The sequence below is a fragment of the Lissotriton vulgaris genome, chromosome 9 (assembly GCF_964263255.1).
Source record: "Lissotriton vulgaris chromosome 9, aLisVul1.2, whole genome shotgun sequence".
In the NCBI taxonomy this organism is placed as follows: Eukaryota; Metazoa; Chordata; class Amphibia; order Caudata; family Salamandridae; genus Lissotriton; species Lissotriton vulgaris.
In genome coordinates this window covers 478,767,925-478,785,994 of record NC_141697.1, presented here as the reverse complement: position 1 = coordinate 478,785,994, position 18,070 = coordinate 478,767,925, and the positions used below count along the sequence as shown (strand labels likewise).

General features: G+C 47.0%; 1 protein-coding gene across 1 annotated transcript in view; it reads left to right on the top strand.

Annotated features, from left to right (window-relative positions):
* The window catches only part of SYNE2 (spectrin repeat containing nuclear envelope protein 2), a 1,750,628-nt gene that overhangs the window by 106,428 nt on the left and 1,626,130 nt on the right, over positions 1 to 18,070 (top strand). The gene's annotated exons all lie outside the window — the stretch shown is intronic.

The following is an 18,070-nucleotide window of genomic DNA, read 5'->3' as shown; positions in this document are numbered from 1 at the left end:
TTGATTATTTTTTTTTAATTCGTCTATTTTAGATATTCTATTGTAACCATTGATTTTCCAAGTAAGTATGCCGAGGATGTGTGACAACCCTACATCCTAATCAATTTTACCCAACCAGCTTTTTTCGTCGTTCTCCCATGATGTTAAAGGCCTATATCTACTTGTTAGTTTTATTCCTTTTCTTTACTCTTCCCTTATGTCAGTTTGCAGCGTATTTTTTAGATCTTCCTTGTTTCCATATGCCTGCTCCATCAATCAAATCAGCCTCATACCCAGTCCTGTGTGGTTTTTAGGAAGGGTTGCTTACCTAAGTCCCTATCTCTTATTTCCTGTTCAGGGACTAATCTAGTTCCTTGTTCCAGCAAATCCATTTCTGCACTCAGTAATGCTACCTTTACCACTCGTGATTATAGCAAGACCTTTATTACTTTTTGTCCCTGTCTATTTACTGTGGATCCTACTTGTCTGAGATCTTCTGTAACCCTGGGCGAAGTGCTACGCTACGCTCGCGTAGTTTGCGAAGTTTGCGCTACTTCGCACTACGCGAATTACAGTTAGCACAGTGCTAACACACGTAGCGTAGCGGGCATTTTTTGTTTGCTCGCAGTCCTCAACGTCAAGTTGGCGACCGCGAGCGAGCAAAATGACATCCTGGCGAGACTTTTTCCTCGTTCGCGATAAGCAACATCCAGTTGACAATTGCAAGCGTGAAAAATAAACCTCCTGTTGAGATTCTCAACACAGGGAGGTCAGGTTTCTCATTGCGAGTGGTCGCGTATGCTTGCGATTGCTCGCGATGAGAAACTACCAGTCCGCGTTGAGAAAGCTGCCGCTCGAGTAGAAATCTGCTCGAGTGGCAGAAAACGACCGCTTGCACTGTGCAAGATGCAGTTTGCACTGATTGCATAGTGCAGACAAGCAACCAACACTGTGCAATCAGTGCAAACAGCATTTTGCACAGTGCACTACGCTGGGCGTAGCTACGTGTAGCGCTACTACGTGAACTACACCCAGGGTTAGTCTTCTGTCTCTATGTCTTTCAGACCTCCACATTTAGAGAAGGTGTGAAGCCATTGAGTTTGATTTAAGAGAATTACTTTTCTTCTTCTCTTTCCGTCATTCCTATGATTTGTTGATTCAAGGTATAACAGTAAATCATTCTCCATTTCACTTTCTTTTTCATTAGTACTTCTCCTAACCACCCCTCCCCTTTTCCTCTCTGGCTCTTCCATACCCTTCCCTTTCCCTTCCCTCTTTTGTTCTTCAAATTCTCCTTTTTCTCCAAGCCTTCCCACCTGCACGTTATTGTTCATGCCTAGTAGTGTCGGGTTCAGTATCATTCTCTTAGGTTTTACAACTTTATTCACTAATTTCTGTTCCTGATGTTTATTCAGGTCATTCGCTGGATCCTTATATCCTTCCACTGTAATCACATCCTCCTTTCTCTTTTGTTTTATACTCGAATCCTTCTTACCCCTTCTCAATTGTCTCCTTGTTCTAGGTATATATTGTTTATACTTTGTTGTTTCTCCCCATTTTTGTATGAGCATTGGGTATCGTGATATGTATATGCTCTGTTTACCCTTATATGCCTGCTCTTCCTCCTCCTCCTCCCTCTCTAACAATAGTCCTTCTCCTGTTACCGGTCTCACCATAGAAGGCATATGGTCCTTTATCTGTTTCAACTCCCCCACAATTATTTGTAATTGCTCTTTTTGGTCTTTCAAAATGTCATTATATATTACAGAGACTTCCAGCAGGACTTGCAAGGTCTTCTGTAGGATCAACATTACTTCTATCATTGAAGCACTAGATAACGTTGTAATTTCTAAGTTAGATATTGAACCTTGCAAAGGGTCATTCACCCTTGCTGGGGGTGAACTCCTTCTCTGTTGTTCCTCTTCCTGTTCTTCAACTCCTGTGTTATCATGTAGAGATGACGACAGTCTCAGTTCGAGTATTAGATCGCTTATATTTGAGATGCCATAATGTCTTGAGTCTGGCATTTCCGGATTCTGTAGAGCAAAAGTATTAGACACTAATATTAGTCTCCGATGATTGGTTCTTTTTAAAATGCTTATCCACAATAGATGTTTCACAGGAGTTGGTGGTAGTAGTGTTGGAGAGGGAGATGTTATCATGTGGAAGCGTAAATGAAAACCAGAGCGCTCACACTTATTGACAGAATATAGACTGTTTGTTCCATGTAGCTCAACATGTTTATTCGTGTTGTTGAATTAATTGAAACAAAGTAAAGCAAACACAAGGAAATCACCTTGTGTTTGTGTTGAATTAATTGAGCCACTGTAGGATTCACCCCCTCAGGAACACAGGAGGCAGAAGAAATGAAGTATTGACAGTCTGTATCAAGTTGAAGACATCAGAGAGCCCATCCAGCACCGAAGACTGTCAACTGTCAACTGACCAGTTCCACAGCCTTCCTTAGCAATCTTTAAGGTTCCACATTCTATGCATGGTCTAGGACAACATGCTCTTAAAGCAAGACACTACAGCATCGATTCCTTTTTCATTCCTTCATTGAGCCATGGAGCCATGTCTCAATCCACCCATTGATTGATCCCAACTGTGCGCATAACAATGTGTAGGGTCATGGTGGATCACGGAAGAGCTATGTGATTGCTTACTGACGAAGATTTTGTTTTTTGCAAGCAATTTATGTCATGAATTTTATGTAAGGGATTTAAATGAAGACTCAAATGTGTTGTTCTACTTGAATATACAACTTAGTGGAATCTTAAGAACTCTGTTTTTAACTAGTTCTGCAATAGATAACTCTGATCAACTGAAAGAAATATACTTCCTAATGTTTCATTTGCATTTCTAAATGATATTTTGCCATCACTCCTTTTAGGTTTGAGTGTTTACTTACAGTTTTATCCAGATTCGGTTCACCCCAGGTATGTACACTCATAATCCTTGGCTGAGTATCATGAACTACGTCAGCCATGCACTTGTTAGGCGTTGTGCACATTTTTCACTGTTATGTCAAGCTTTTCATATCTAATCTAAAGATTGAAAAACAACTAGAGTGAGAGAGGGTGGTTTCCTAGAAGACTAATATGGCCAATAAAACTTGTATGTTAGATGTATTATGAAGAATAACCACAATCTTTCGGAAACTTCTGCTCTAAGAGTTAAAAAAAGTATATATTTTTTGCAAGAATGTTCTGAAAACGCCTTTATACCGCCTATCCCTTCCGTGCTCCGTAGTCATTTTTCAAATCTTTAAATGACACTTTCTAGGACATTTTCTAACAGGTGCTAAGGCAGAGTTGTGGAAGCATCCCAATAAAATGAAGTATGTCCTTTGTCTATTTCCTTGAAAAGTATTAACTGAGGGCTTGCTTCACACGTCAATGTACCATGAATGAGGGTATTTGATGGACCACCACCTGTTTTATCTGCCAGCTGCTTAATTTGAGCTTCAATAAACTCTTAGTTTGCCTATCATCTGTTCACTATAGCATCTACCCAGACTGCCAACAGACAAATCATAAGATGATCTAAGAGCCTGCATAGAGGATGCACAAATCTCACTGCTGTTAAAAGTTGCATCATGCAGAATCTCATGAACTATCGCCTAGAAGAAGCAGAGGCAATTGGATATGGTGCCAACTAGGGCTGTGCGACATCCCTGTAATTTGTCTTTTCATAAACTTGCAAAATGTTGGAAAAACTTTCAGATCCATTTTGAACTTGAGGATGTGTTTAATTATAAAAAAAAGTGCAAAATAAACAATGGTCACAAACAGCTGCTCCTGTTGTGTTAGTTTATATTGTTCCTGTGCTCCCGCAAAATGAGTTTTATGTGGAAGGACTTGAAATTACGAGATGTGACATAATGGTGTCATTTTGGCAATTTCATGTAACAATTATAATGCAAAATGAGGGAAAATACATGATATTTAACCTGTGTAATGAGAAATTCACCTGTTCATGGCACCAACCACCCTGTCTGCAAGATATAAAGCGCCTTCTGCAGAGAAAAACTGTCCAGGAGCTCACAGATTCTTCCCATACTCTTACACAGATGGTTCATGATAATGTGAAGTACATCCTATCCATTTTTTTCTTAATACCAAAAGCGACGTTGATGCGCATAGCCTGAGGTAGTTGAAGCAATTCCCTCAGGATAAATATGCTCTCACTCCAATCATTTGAAGCAGAGAGTGCATGCCAGGTTTCATTGTGCCTGTTTCACTAGACATGCTAAATGTGGGGTAGCTTTGAAATAGTCATCAATCTCATTTAGAGGAGGCTCCAAGATGCCACAAAGAAATATAATGGTCCTGTACCTAATGTTTGCATCACACCGCAGTCATGCAGGTGGTCAGACGTCTTACACAGAGGGTAGCTGGAAGATTCTGGCTATTTCAATGCTGATCCCACAGGAGAAGACAGACAAGGGGTGTGATGAACTGATAAATTCATTTTACCGATATCCACTAATCGGGCTGGTTTTAAAACCAGATTTGACATTAGCTCTGTAATTTTGAATGTGATACAAAATAAAGAATGTGCAGAGTTTATACAACAACTTGATGAATGTATGTGCATTGCAAAGGAACTGAGGCACTTGGCGTTTGACTGGGTCATACCATGTTTGACGGGTAGGATTGCTTTATCAACACAGTGCTACAAGCATGGCTCTGATCATACAAGTACAGATGTATTTATTTTATTTTATAAAAACATTTATAAAGCGCGAACGAAGGCCCTTGGGCATCTCGGCGCTGAAGTTGCTGCAGTGTGTTAAGCCTCATCGGACAGGAGTTCATTGGTTAAAGAGCCACGTTTTCAGTTGCTTGCGGAATGTCCAGAGGGAAGGGCTGGTTCTGATTGATTCAGGGAGGGTATTCCATAATTTGGGTGCAGCTACCATGAACCTTCTGTCCCCCCAAGAAACGAGTTTGGTTCGGGGTACCACTAAGTCATGCTGGGAGGATGAGCGTAGCATTCTTGAGGGACGGTAAGGAATAAGGTTTGGACAAAGAACGCCGGTCCCACGTTTTTCAGAGCCTTGTAAACCAGGCAGAGGGACTTAAACATGACTCTTTTTCTCACTGGCAGCCAGTGCAATGCAAGAATATGCATTGCAACCTCTTTTATTTGGTGGCTTAAAGAATAATTTTTGCACTTAGCAATGACGTTCAGAGTTGGGCTGGCCACAAGGTGTCTGTAATTGACGAAGATGAAATATTTTTAGTGTATCCGCATTTCTACTGTAAATGGACTTTCTGTAACTGTTGTGATTGTAGGTGGCCTTATTATACTCCCATGAAGTCAAAAGGACATTGACATTGATGAGGGTTCATATAGTCCTTTAAGGGTAGAGAACCCGGGGAAGGAACCACACTTTTAAGATGATGACGGTTCTGACCAAAAACTTGTATTGAGCTTGAATCAATTCTGCAGAGGCATGAAGACTCCTTCTCAGGTTAAAGAAAAGAGCATTGAGGCACTGAGTAAACACACCATTATACAAAGAGGCCAAGGAGGGTCACTCCAAGTGTTTTCTCTAACCACCTGAGGTATTCTAAATGACTGCTTCAAAACACAAGGTGGTTTGGACTAAAAATAAATACCTTGCAAACTCACGAGCATGCCTCAGCTGGTGTGACCGTTTCCAGTAGGAAGAGTTGGAAAAGTTATGGAAAATATTTTAAAAGAGGGGAGTAATTTTCCATCATGGGCATACTCTGCCCTCATGCTGCCAATTTACCAGCACCATCTGATATCCCCACAAATGAATACATATCTTCCGGGGTCCCGCAAACACACCCAGTCTGACAAAAAATTATTAATCTGCAGTGAAGTCGGTTTACTGATGCATTGTGGTTAGAGGCTACGTGATCACAAGTCATTATCAAACATAAAACTTAAAACTTGAAGTAAATAACTTGCAATATTCCCAACACAACACTCGATGGCAGAATACCGCACAGCACGTGACCTATAACAAAACATACCGCAAAAGTAAGTAGCAATTTCCATATGCTGCATAGGAGAAGGTGAACGCGTGCCTTTAAAGTTGTTACTCATAGTTGTGTGTCCTCAGGCCTTCTCTCTTGTGAGGACAATTCTTATCGTGGAAACGTGGGATGAGACTATGTCACAAAGTGAGCTGACATTAAGGTGGGCAAATGCAGTGCTCAATACACATTGGCAGAGAGTGACAGGGATGTGGCATAACGGCCATAGCAGCCGCATGAACGCACAATTCACCAAAATTCCAAGGGTAGCAAAAGGGTAGCAAAAGTGACACCACAAGCCCATTGACCTTCACTTTCACACACAGACACATGCTTACACGTACACACACTAACAATAACATCACTCTTTCTCTCACGTAAACACACACTCACCATGCACACAATATACATTTAAAAGCATTTTTTGTACTTACCTCAGATGCCTGGGAAAGTCACATTCCAGCTAATTTTACTCCATTTCTTATTACACTAATGGCGAATAATCAAACATTATTTACTATTAGTGTATTTTTTTTAGTAATACATTGGGAGAATACAAAGAGAGTGGAGCCCCAACCAACGAGCTACTTTGTGTTTCTGGCATTGATTTTGAGACCTTTGAGGCCAGGGCTCCCAAAGGCAGTCCCAGGGGTAACAGATGTGACCACTGGCGACCCCTAAATGACTTCCCTGAGCTTTCAACTGTGGAAGTCGGGAACCAGGTGTCGAGTCTCAGCATTGGTTCAACACACTGTAAACCTGGGCAGATCACTTAAGCGACACATGCTGGACAAAATGAAAGTGACCTTGTGTAATGTAACTGGCACTCATGCAAAGTGCGTCAATAGCTTTGGGTCGAATTCATGCTATATAAAAAAAACCTGCAAAAACACAGCAGCCTCACAACTGTAACTGCTGTAGTGGATTAACAAGACTGCCATTGGCCATACAGCAGGCACGCAAATTGGGCCCTGGATCTTTAGGTTAGTTAGTACACACAGACATAGTGGGCTACTCAAACCCCCTGAGTCCGGTGCCACTGCACCTACTACACCATTGGTAGCCATGCCGCTAGACTTCAAACCTAAAATGTGTCAGTTTTCTTACTTCATGTACTGCTGTAGACATTGTTACATTTAACACAGATGAGCTCAGTTATCTGATTTGGCCCACTTGCATAACAAGCTTTTTGTTACATTTGTATCAGTGCCCAGAGCCTTTCACTTGCTTAAGCATTGCAACATGGTATCATAAAGTAGAAAACCAACACGGAAGCCACTGTCTCCTGGACAGCGCGCGCGCACAGATAGATGCTCGTGCACAGAATAGTTCATAAAACCTGAATGGAAGGAGTGCAAAGCTACTTTTTCCGCGTCATTTATGTTTTTTCAATGGTTTGGAGCTTCCTAGCCCGCCTCATTTAGGAATGCACCTTCCTCACCCCGTGGCTTCAATATCTATTCTTCAAGTTCGCCACGCCTGCTTGCACAGATTAGTCAAAGGTTTACACCCCGCCCTGGAATGAGTTTCATATTCAGGCTGCCTACACGTGCTGTATGGCTTTGAAGTGCCGAAGGGCTGTTGCTTTTTGCCTGTCATTAAGATGGCGGCAACCTGTGTGCTTTATTTACAAGATTACAGCACATCAGCGGTAGACGTGCATTAAAGTATGCAAGTATGGGAACTTTGATCTTGAGTGCAATGGGGACGGAGTCAGTGAGCCTGGGGGCGTGATCAAAGATTATGTAACTATTTGTTGGTCTTTCCCCTACAGGTTACTGCATATAAAATAATGCACACTTTAAAAGAAAAATCAATGCAAGTTAAACTAATCGGTGAAAGATACACTAATCTATTATGTGATTAAACCTGTATTGGTTAATGTGTTTACTGCACGTATCTGTAAATGTAGCTGTGTGTGTAGCTGAGTGCCACAGAACTGAATACAGGTTGATGAAGTGGAGAATAGTGACCTCTGTGGTTTTAGTATTGTGAGGGCCCAGACTGTGACAGAAGCTCTATGATCATGTAAGTCATTAATTTAAACTTGCCTTACCTAAGTATAAGATAGGCTGCCACAAAATGAGCAATATCTGTTTTATAACTGTCATTTAAAGCATGTACTGCACAGCTGAGCTAGTCACTACAACATTTCTCCCAAAACTTTCATTTTTATCATCACAAAGCTTCAAGTAACTCCAGCAATTAAAACCTAAACCTGCTTCAAGCAGCCTTTACATTTACAGATTGACCAATGGCACACATATACGCTTCTTTCATTCACAGGCATCCAGGTGAGAGGGCCCGTTTCTTGTTTAGCTTGTTCCTCCCTTAGCTTCACAGCCCTGGAGACTCCCTCCCTCCCACTGTTATGACATGTTATGTTACTGGGCACTTATAAAGTGCACGCCTCCTCCACAGAGTGTCCCAGCGCTGGAAGGACCCTGAGACTGACAATGTGCACACAAACAGGTAGACCTCATTTAAAGTTGGGAAAGCCAAGTTTTACATTTTTTTCTGAAAGCACGGAGATCCTGCGCCTGTCTTAAAGAAGGAGGCAGGCTATTCCTTAACTGCGAGGCAACCACTTGAAAAGAGCGACCACCCATGCGAGAGCGGGAACATTTTGCAATGTTCGACAGACGCTGGGCAGAGGATCGCAAGGTCCTTAGTGGGGCATAGTGCTGAATTCTAATCCTGATGTAGGGAGCACCTGTATTGTGAAGGGCCTTGAAAGCCAAAACTAAAGCTTTAAAGTGTATTCTCTTCCGCACCGGGAGCCAGTGCAAGGACCTCAGGTGGGGGGTCATATGCGTCCTGAGGCCTACGATGAGTATGGCTCTGGCTGCCGTATTCTGTACTACCTGCAGGCGGCCAAGTAGATAGTCTGGGAGGCCAAGGTACAGAGCATTGACGTAATCCAGCCTGGATATAATCAGGGCCTGGACTACAGTTTAGAATTGGGAGTAGCGGGAGGAAATTCCTCAACATTTTCAGTAACCCAAAACATGTGCCAGCCACTGATTGGACCTGGGACTTCATGGACATGTCAGCGACCAATTTAACCCCAAGGTTTTTCACTGAGGTTACTGAGCTAGCAGGGGGGGACATACTCTGAGGCCAGCATTGGCACCATTCCTCGCCGGTGTTGTGGCCAAAGAAAACAATTTCTGATTTTTGTGAGTTGCACAACAGTTGGTTTTGTCTGAACCAAGCGAACACCTTCGCCAGGCACGCGTTTATCTAATTTCCTCTAAATGCACTCTCCTTCTCGCAGGTAAACAGTAATTGCGTGTAATCCGCGTAGGATATTATTTTTGCGCCATGTTCTTCTGCAAAGAGCGCAAGGGGAGCCATATACACGTTAAACAGAGTCAGGCTCAAAATTGATCCCTGTGGAACTCCTACTTTCATGGGGGCATGAGGGCTGAGGAAGGAGGGGACCATACTGTTTGTTGCCGATTATCCAGAAAGGAGGTGAACTAGCTGAGGACCGTGCCACCAATATCGCAGTCCTGGAGACTTTGCAGGAGTCGGTCATAGGACACTGTATCAAAGGCTGTGGAAAGATCCATTAGTATCAGTACCGCTTTTCCCCCTCTATCCAGTGTTGTTTTGATGGTTTCCGAGACTTCCAATACGGCTGTCTCGGTACTACAGCTGAGGCATCTCAAATGTCATAATTTACTGGCCCGTGGCTGATGTCTTTTACCATAAAGTAGGGGAACTGCTTTAGTCAAAATAAAAAAGTATGAGCACGTCGTTCCCCTCAGATTCCGCCCACTTCGACCACTGGCACTTGAGCAGTGTATTAGGTGACGTCATGGCTCAGTTTTTGATGCACCTAATTTGGGTTAGCTAGGGATTATTTGACAGCCACTGAGTGCCTGCTAGTAGTCGGCATAAGCAATGATGGCTATTGGTAATGGATTGTATTATGTTTTCACAATAATAAAGGGCTTTATATCGTGGCCTACACCGGTAGGGTGGGAGCACTGGGTGCCACATCAGAGGGCTTGAGTGATAGGATGCTGGCGAGGGCTGGACTGGTGTTTTATATCATCAGGCATTTTCCTGGTTAGCTGAAGCCTTTAGAAGTTGTTTCTTAAGTCCCAGGACTGCTGCTGTTGCCACTGTCACTGTATTGCAACAGACACAGTGGGTGGCATAAGCAAAGAGAGAGAAGAGGAAGAGAAAGGATGGAGGGAGGTCAGAGAGAGAGTGATTAGGGAGAGGAGAGAGACAGAACATGGATGGAATAAGACTGAGTAGGGAAGATTTGATGGGGCTAGTTTGAACATTTTTGGTAGGACTGCTTTTGGTTCTTAGGCTGCCCTGGTATTGGGTGTAGTATAGGATGCACGGGAGGTGTTGGGTGAAGTGCACAAGATTTAGAGGCATGTTACAAACAGGGTCCAGCGAATATTGCTGCACGTAAGCAAGAGGTGAAGACAGATGTAGCAGCTTGTACCTGCCCATTTTCAGGTGTGGTCAGTATTCTATAGTTGAGGTGACCTTGAAATTATTAGTATGTGGATCCGTGGAGTCCATCAAGATGTATGCTCTGTGGAGTCCACCCAAAAGCGACGGAGGCCCAACCCACAGCTTGCACCAGGAAACAAACAAGGTATACATTATGCATTGTGCACCCAGAAGCAACAGGGCCAAACGTCAGTTTGCATTTTTTGGTTACTATAGAATCTACAGTGTTGGTCCACCTATAACCAGGAGAGGTCCAGTTCCCAGCTCTTAAGCAACCAGGGTATGTACTGTGTGGGATCCGCCAGGAAGTGACAGCAGTGGTGGACTAGCACGTACAAGCAGCTGTTGAAAATGTATTCATATCAGCCACCTTAGTTAACTGAATGAGTGTAGTGATCATCTCTGACTGTCTCTGGCTTTGGGGGGCAAATTACGTACAAGAACATTGTGTATCTTCACTCAGGGTTCTTTGCCGGTATGGATAGCTGATAATCACACTTCTAAGATCACTCAACCTACCAGGATTTTTCCATGTGTCCCATATGACCTTTCCAATACTGAGTGAGAGGCCAAACCTCTCTGGAGTCACTATTAAACAATCAAGATATATAAGTATAGCACATTGTGCTAGGAGTTTAACAGGAACAATGATTGCATGGCCCAAGAAGGTCACTCCGGGGCACCATTATATACCATTGTGTATGCATTTCTAGGTGTCTACTGAAGTGGTGGCAGTGGAGTTCACAGTAATTGGTCTAAGAAGAGTACCAGACTAGTCTGAATGAGACCGTGAATCGGTGGGAAGAATGTGGCTAGCTTTGGAAGGAAGAGGCAGACTGGCATGCTTAACGATTAGTGCAGACCAGAGTTTAGAGAGCAGAGCTGGCTTTTATGCGCAGGAGGGCCAAACAGGAAAAATGTCAAAGGAAGACACCCTTAATCTCTTTGCACATCCACAAGACTCTGTACAGGACGCCCTTGAGGAGAGGTAAAATAGTGCTAGTAAATGACATACACAGGAAATAAGGGTGGTGGCAGATGGAGATGCCCAAGTAACAGAACCACAAGTTTCATTTGAGATATCTCCAGGCACTTTAACCACACTAAGAATTATGTGGGATGATGAATATGGAAGTGTCTTACCTAAAACAATCAAGGCAAAACCTGCAATGAAACCATGTATCACAGATTCATCAATCTACATTAAAAACAGACTTCTTATATATTACAGTGTGCACTCTCTTGTTATCTGCTGAATCATATTCCTCATACCAAATTGAATGTTTTTAATGATATGTGTTTTGTTTGTCATAGCCCAAGGTGTTCGATTCTCAGCCACAGGGACACCTCTTGCCAGCACTCTGTTTCTAGTGACAAATGGCAGCCGCTGCCAAGAAAAATCCCACCTAAGTGGGGTGGGAGGATAAGCCGGATAGACCCAAGCCAAAAGACCACACGTTCCAATGGGGATAGTCTCAGATCATTTACTGAAGCTGAGAAGCCAGTGAGGAAAACAAAGAGCAAGAAAGTCTCTGGACCTAAAAAAAGAAAAGACAAACCTGCAATAAAAAACATGCACCAGGCAATAAAAGCGAGTGGTCATTCAACTTTTTTTACCTGCCACACAACATTCCTCATACATTTTTTGATATTTTACATCCCATGAATTTTCATCATGGAACTATCTTCAGCTTTAAAGCAGTTACCTTTCAATAAAGCCTATACTTGGGTGGTTAATGTGAGGTGTGTATTTAACTTCCAAGGTATATAATAATGTAAAAAATTGTTAACTGTCTTCATAGAGTCTTAGTGCCTGAATCATAAAATACATTATACAACAAGGGCCCAATTCACTAAGAAGCACTAAATTCGAGGATTTAGAATCCGAACCATATAGACTTAAAACATTTTTAACTGGTCACCGGTATTCACAAATGTTCCTGGTGTTTGTGTAAGTCACCTGAGATTTTGTTAATTTATGGATGAGAATGTCCTATTACTTACCGGTAATCTTCATTACTCCGGGTCCCGTAGTCCTCGACACCTTCATACTTACAAGTGGAGATGACCATCTCCCGACAGAAAAAAAAACCAAGAGGAATGCTGGGACACTAATACTGCCCCTCCCCCCGGGAGTACATAAGCAGTACTTACCCAGCAGCCCTCCTGTACTAACAAGCCCAGACAGGAAGGCCGGCCGCTCGGGAGGGAGGGAGGGGCGTATGAAGGTGTCGAGGACTACGGGACCCGGAGTAATGAAGATTACCGGTAAGTAATAGGACATTACCCCCAGGTCCCTCCGTCCTCGACACCTTCATACTTACAAGTGGAGAATACCAAAGCAGAAAACCCGGCCTTCCGCACGCACAAGCCCACCCAGGAAACCACAACAAAGCAGCCACCCAAGGGAGCACCAAGAAGGAGGAATGAAGACCGCAGGAAACAGCCGGCCCGCGACCCAGAACAGGACAACAGGGACAAGGACCGGAGACAAAGAAAAAAATGCCAGGGCACCAAGAAAGGAGGCCACCAACCCGAGAAACCGGCACCCGGACCAGGACACCAAAACCAGCCAAAACAACCCACCGGAGAAAACCGCCAAGGCCAGAACCAGCAAGAAGGCACACAGGGCCAGGCAGACACAACAGGAAGACGAGACAACCCGGAAGAAAGCCAAAGAAAGAAACGGCCAGAAGAGCGCAGGCACAAACACCCAGCCCAAAAGGAAGGAGAAGCACAGGCCAGAAACACGGCCAAACACCCAAAAAGAAAGAACACAAGCCCAAGAGACCCGAGGAGGAAACCCGGCCGAGGAGGCCCAGGAAGCAACAAGCACCCAGGAGCCGAACAGGAACGAGAACCCGACCCAAAAGACAGGGACGGGGAAGAACCCCAGAACCCAGCCGAAAGCCCACCAAACAAGGAGAGGCCAACAAGACCGGAAACCAGCCACAAAGAAAACTCAACCAGGTAGGGAATAGAGAAACCAACCACAAGCCCAGAAAACCCCAACCCCAAAGGGATGGAACACAAGGCAGGAGGGAAGCACAGAGCAACCGGGAAACCCCAGCAGCCGCCCAACGAACATAGAGGGCAGCACAAAGAAGGCGCCCACACGGCACAGGACCACCCAGGAACCCCACAAGCAGCAAGGGCAGGAGCAGCGGAAAAGAAAAGCCCAGGGAGCAGAGCACCCAGACCACAACCACAAGGCCCAAAACCAGCAACACCGGAGAGGAGCCGAAGCAAACAGCAAAAAAACAGGGCAACAAAACGCCAACAGAACCGGGAAGCCAGGACCAGAACCAAGCAACCCGACCTCGGGCAGACCCAAGCAAACCCCAGAAGGAGAGCAGAGGACCAAGCAGCAGGAAAACCACAGACAACCCGCCGCCAGGAGGGAGGGACCCGCAGAGGCAAGAGCACCACAGAACCGCACCCCAACCAGAGAGGGAGGGGGGCGGGGTACCCAAACAGACCCATACCCGGAATAAAGCCTGGGGAAGCAAGGGAGGAAGAAGCGAGCCAGGACCACAGAACCAGGAAGAACCCGGAAACGTCCGGCAACAAACCCCCAGAGCAGGCCGAAAAAGACAGCACAGCCCGAAAACCCAGGAGACACAGCCTGAGGACACACACAACCAGCAAGAAGTCGGCTGAACCGGAGCCACAGAACCCCTCACAGGCCCTCAACACCGGAAAAACAAGCCCGGGAAGAGAACCACCAGCAGGAGAAGGCCCAGAAGGAACGACCCGGAGGCGGCCCAAAGCAAAACACCCCGCCAGGACCCGAAGGGAGACCAGCAAGAAAGCAGAGCCCAAAAAGGAGCCCCAAACGCAGGAGCGGCACGCCCCAGCCAAAAACTCAGCCAGGCACCCACCAAGGGAACCAGATGAGACCAGAACAACCCAGTGAGCAAACACCCCTGAGAGCAGAAGGCCCAAGAAGCCAACAGCACCCAGCAGCCCCAGGAGGCCAGGCAGGCCCCAACCAAGCCCGACCAAGCACAACCACCGCGCAGACAGCGGAGCACGGGGACAGCACATCAACCCAGAGACCAGGAGGCACCACCGGAAACGGCAGCAGCCAAGAGGCCCCAGCCAGGAACAAACCAGGCAGGCACCCCGGCAGAAACAGGAGGGGCGGACAGGAAACCCCAGAAGCAAGCCAAAGGCAAGCACAAGGGGAGCCAGTGAAGAAGCAGCCCGACAAGCCCACAGAAATGGCCCCCGGACAACACCAGAAGCCACAAGCCGGAGCAAAGGGAAGGCCACAGCAACAGGAAGACCCAGGCAGGTACTCAACCAGGCACCCGGCAGGGAACAGACGAGAACAAGTGGAGGCAGGGAGGAACAGAACCCGAGGGGACAGAGCACCCCAAAGAGCCCACGACACTGGCAACCACCCAACAGAGGAACCAGGCGCATCCCAAGGGACGGGAGAAACAGGACCAGAAGCTCCAAACGCCCACCATCCACACAGAAGCCAGAAAGGGAAAAACCAGGACAACCAAGTGGAACAGAGGCCACGAGAGCCAGACCGCAGCGGAGGCAAGGCCACTGAGGGAGAACAGCACGGCAGGCCAACCGGAACCAGGGGAGCCCACAGGACCCCCCCCCCCATAACCCCTGCAGCAGTCCAAGGAACAGAAACACTGAACCACCAGCAGGAGAGGCAGGGAGCCCGAAGCAGAGGGGGAACAGAACGCACCCCCAACAGGCCAACGCTGAAGAAGAGAGAAGCCACAGCGAGACAAGAGCAGCAGACGTCAAGATGCAAGCCAGCAGGCAGGAAAACCCAAACAACACAGGGAAGCCCAGAAACCAGCAAAGGCAGAGCCAGCGAAGGAAACAGCCACCACAGAGGCGACCGGAAACCACGCCAACCCAAGGCAGCCCACAAACAGCCATAGAGCCGCCCAGAGCAGGGGCACCCCTGAAGAGAACCCGAGGGAGCAGACCCCCGAACGCCCACCACCGGGGAAAGCAAGATCCAGGGCGGGCCGGAGGGAAGGCCGAAGGCCAGGAAGAAAGGACCAGACACACTCGAGAAGGAAGGCCAGGCAACACCCCAGGACCAGCAGAAGCCGGACAGCAGGACAGCAGCGGCCATACACAAACCCACAGGCCACGAGCAACAGGCGCAGGCAACGCTTTGCAGCATTCAGAAGAAAAAGGGGGGCGAAAAACAGCCAGAGCGGGGGCCAACCACACAACAAGGCCCCCACCGCAAAGCAACCAAAACCAGGCCGAGGCACTGCACCCAGGACAACCAACGGAGTGAACAGAGAACGAAGAACACGTACAAACCCCCACCGCCACACCACATGCCAAAAACATGAGGACCGGCAGGACTCAAGCGAGACAAAATGTGAGCCGCAGCGGAACAGTGGGCAGGAGCTGTGAACCGCGAACGTACACCACTGCACCCGTAAAGCAAGAGGCAAACCACGTCCCACAACCACAGATGCCCGCCTCCACTGAACAACAGCAGGGAATGGGAACAAAGGGACGACCCACATACAGCGCCCAAGGTACACATGCCAGGGGAAAAACACACAGATCACATGAGGCGCAGCCAGCAGATCCGAACACCGTCACTGAGCAGAGACCAAACCACACAGAAGCATGTACATAGACCTCCATCCGGGTGGTAGCCAAAATGAGGGAATGGACCAGGAGCAGCCAGGAAGACACCAGGGCCAGCAGTATGTCAGAACATGCGTATCAGAAAAGCGCACGTGTACCAGAGGCCTCCCGGCGCTGAATAACAGATGTTCACTGTAAACCAACTAAATGGCACACACTATCGACCCCAGACGGAAGAAAGTCAGAGCGGACCTGCCCGGAATCGAACCCGTGACCACGAGGAAGAACACAGGCTCCTGCAACGGACGCATCAGCCCACTGAGCCATACAGAGAAGCAGGAGCCGCGACACAGACAGGGCGAAGACGGTCCCAGCATGTAACACAACCCCATGCATCGAACACTGCCAGGCAGGACCAATGACTCCTGAACAATCCGCCATAAGCGACAGGGAGTCACCCATAGGCGCGCTACACAAACATGTAAAGAATACAATAGTGCAGAAAAAATGGCAAAATGACCTTGACCCTCGCAAGACGAGGGCGACACAGCACCACCCAGACCTCGCAAGCCGACCCACTCGGGCCGCCAAGTGAGCAAGTCTGAATCAAAAGAGAACCCGAAATCGGGACTCACCCGGAGCGGGGGCCAATCTCACAAACCAGGCCCCCACCCCCGCTGTATGACAGAATCCAGCAGGAACGAAGCGTCTGTAGCATGCAACAGAACCACCATGCTGCGAACATCATCACGGTGGAGACAAGTTTCACTGAAAACGAAGAAGCATGACAAACACACATCTTAAGACAGCAGGAGGCCAAACGCTCCAAGTGCGCAAGGCAGGAAAGAAGGAACCCGAAAACGGGACTTACCCCGAGAGGGGGCCAACCCCAGGAACAAGGCCCCCACTCCACCGGCTGCCCAGAAGTCATCAGGAGCCCATCCAGCAAGGCACAGCTCCCCGGCCAGGCTCGGGAAGCTGAGCCCACGACCCGGAAGTAACCGGGAACTCCAGCACCAGCCACAACGGGCCGGGAGGTGCAAGCAGCAAACAGCAAAGCCGGGAACACCGTCCTCCCAACACCGGCACCAAACAGAGACTGACTCCCAGCAAGCCCAGCAGGCCAGGAGGCAGTCCAGGGAACCCCGCGCCCGCACAGCCAGGCAGCCGGGCGGGGGGAAGAAGAGAAGCACCGCCACTCCAGCCCAGCAGGAGCAGCACCAGCACACCATCCAAACTGTCGACAGACAGAAAAAAAGAACAGGAGGGGTGCTGGGTAAGTACTGCTTATGTACTCCCGGGGGGAGGGGCAGTATTAGTGTCCCAGCATTCCTCTTGTTTTTTTTTTCTGTCGGGAGATGGTCATCTCCACTTGTAAGTATGAAGGTGTCGAGGACGGAGGGACCTGGGGGTAATGCGTCATTTCAAATCAATCTAGGTATAAAGTTACTGCACTCCAAAACTATTATCAAACTTAAATGCTACCACAAGCCAACGCTCATCCAAGGAAGGGGTTGATGGGAGCGCTCCCCTCAAGTGGTATGAAGACCAATGGCAGAGATCAATGGAGGCTCTCCCTAATCTCAGGCAAAATCAAAGGGGTGTTCCTGAGGAACACCATAACAGCAGTTTGAGGTATTCTTGAAAATGGTGTACCCCACAAATTGTAAAAGAAGGGGAAAATGCATTTTGACACCGATCCTAGATCCTACCTTTTTGTTTTTCAGTGGAATTTATACATATCTGAAAAGTCAGCATTGATAACTGCTTGTGAGAATTTAAGGGTAAATTAGAGTGTTGGTAATGAAAACTTCCATTTAAGGGGCCAATTACGATCTCGTTAGGAAAGCAATCCTACAGACTCGGGTTAGGAATGCTTTCCATATGAATCGCTCTCCGAGAGTCCAACCGACCGAGTACCATGTGTTGGTATGTGTACTGACTTGATTCGGTCGGACTCCCATTTAATTTAATGGGATCCTGTTTACCCAACGAGAACACAGGCT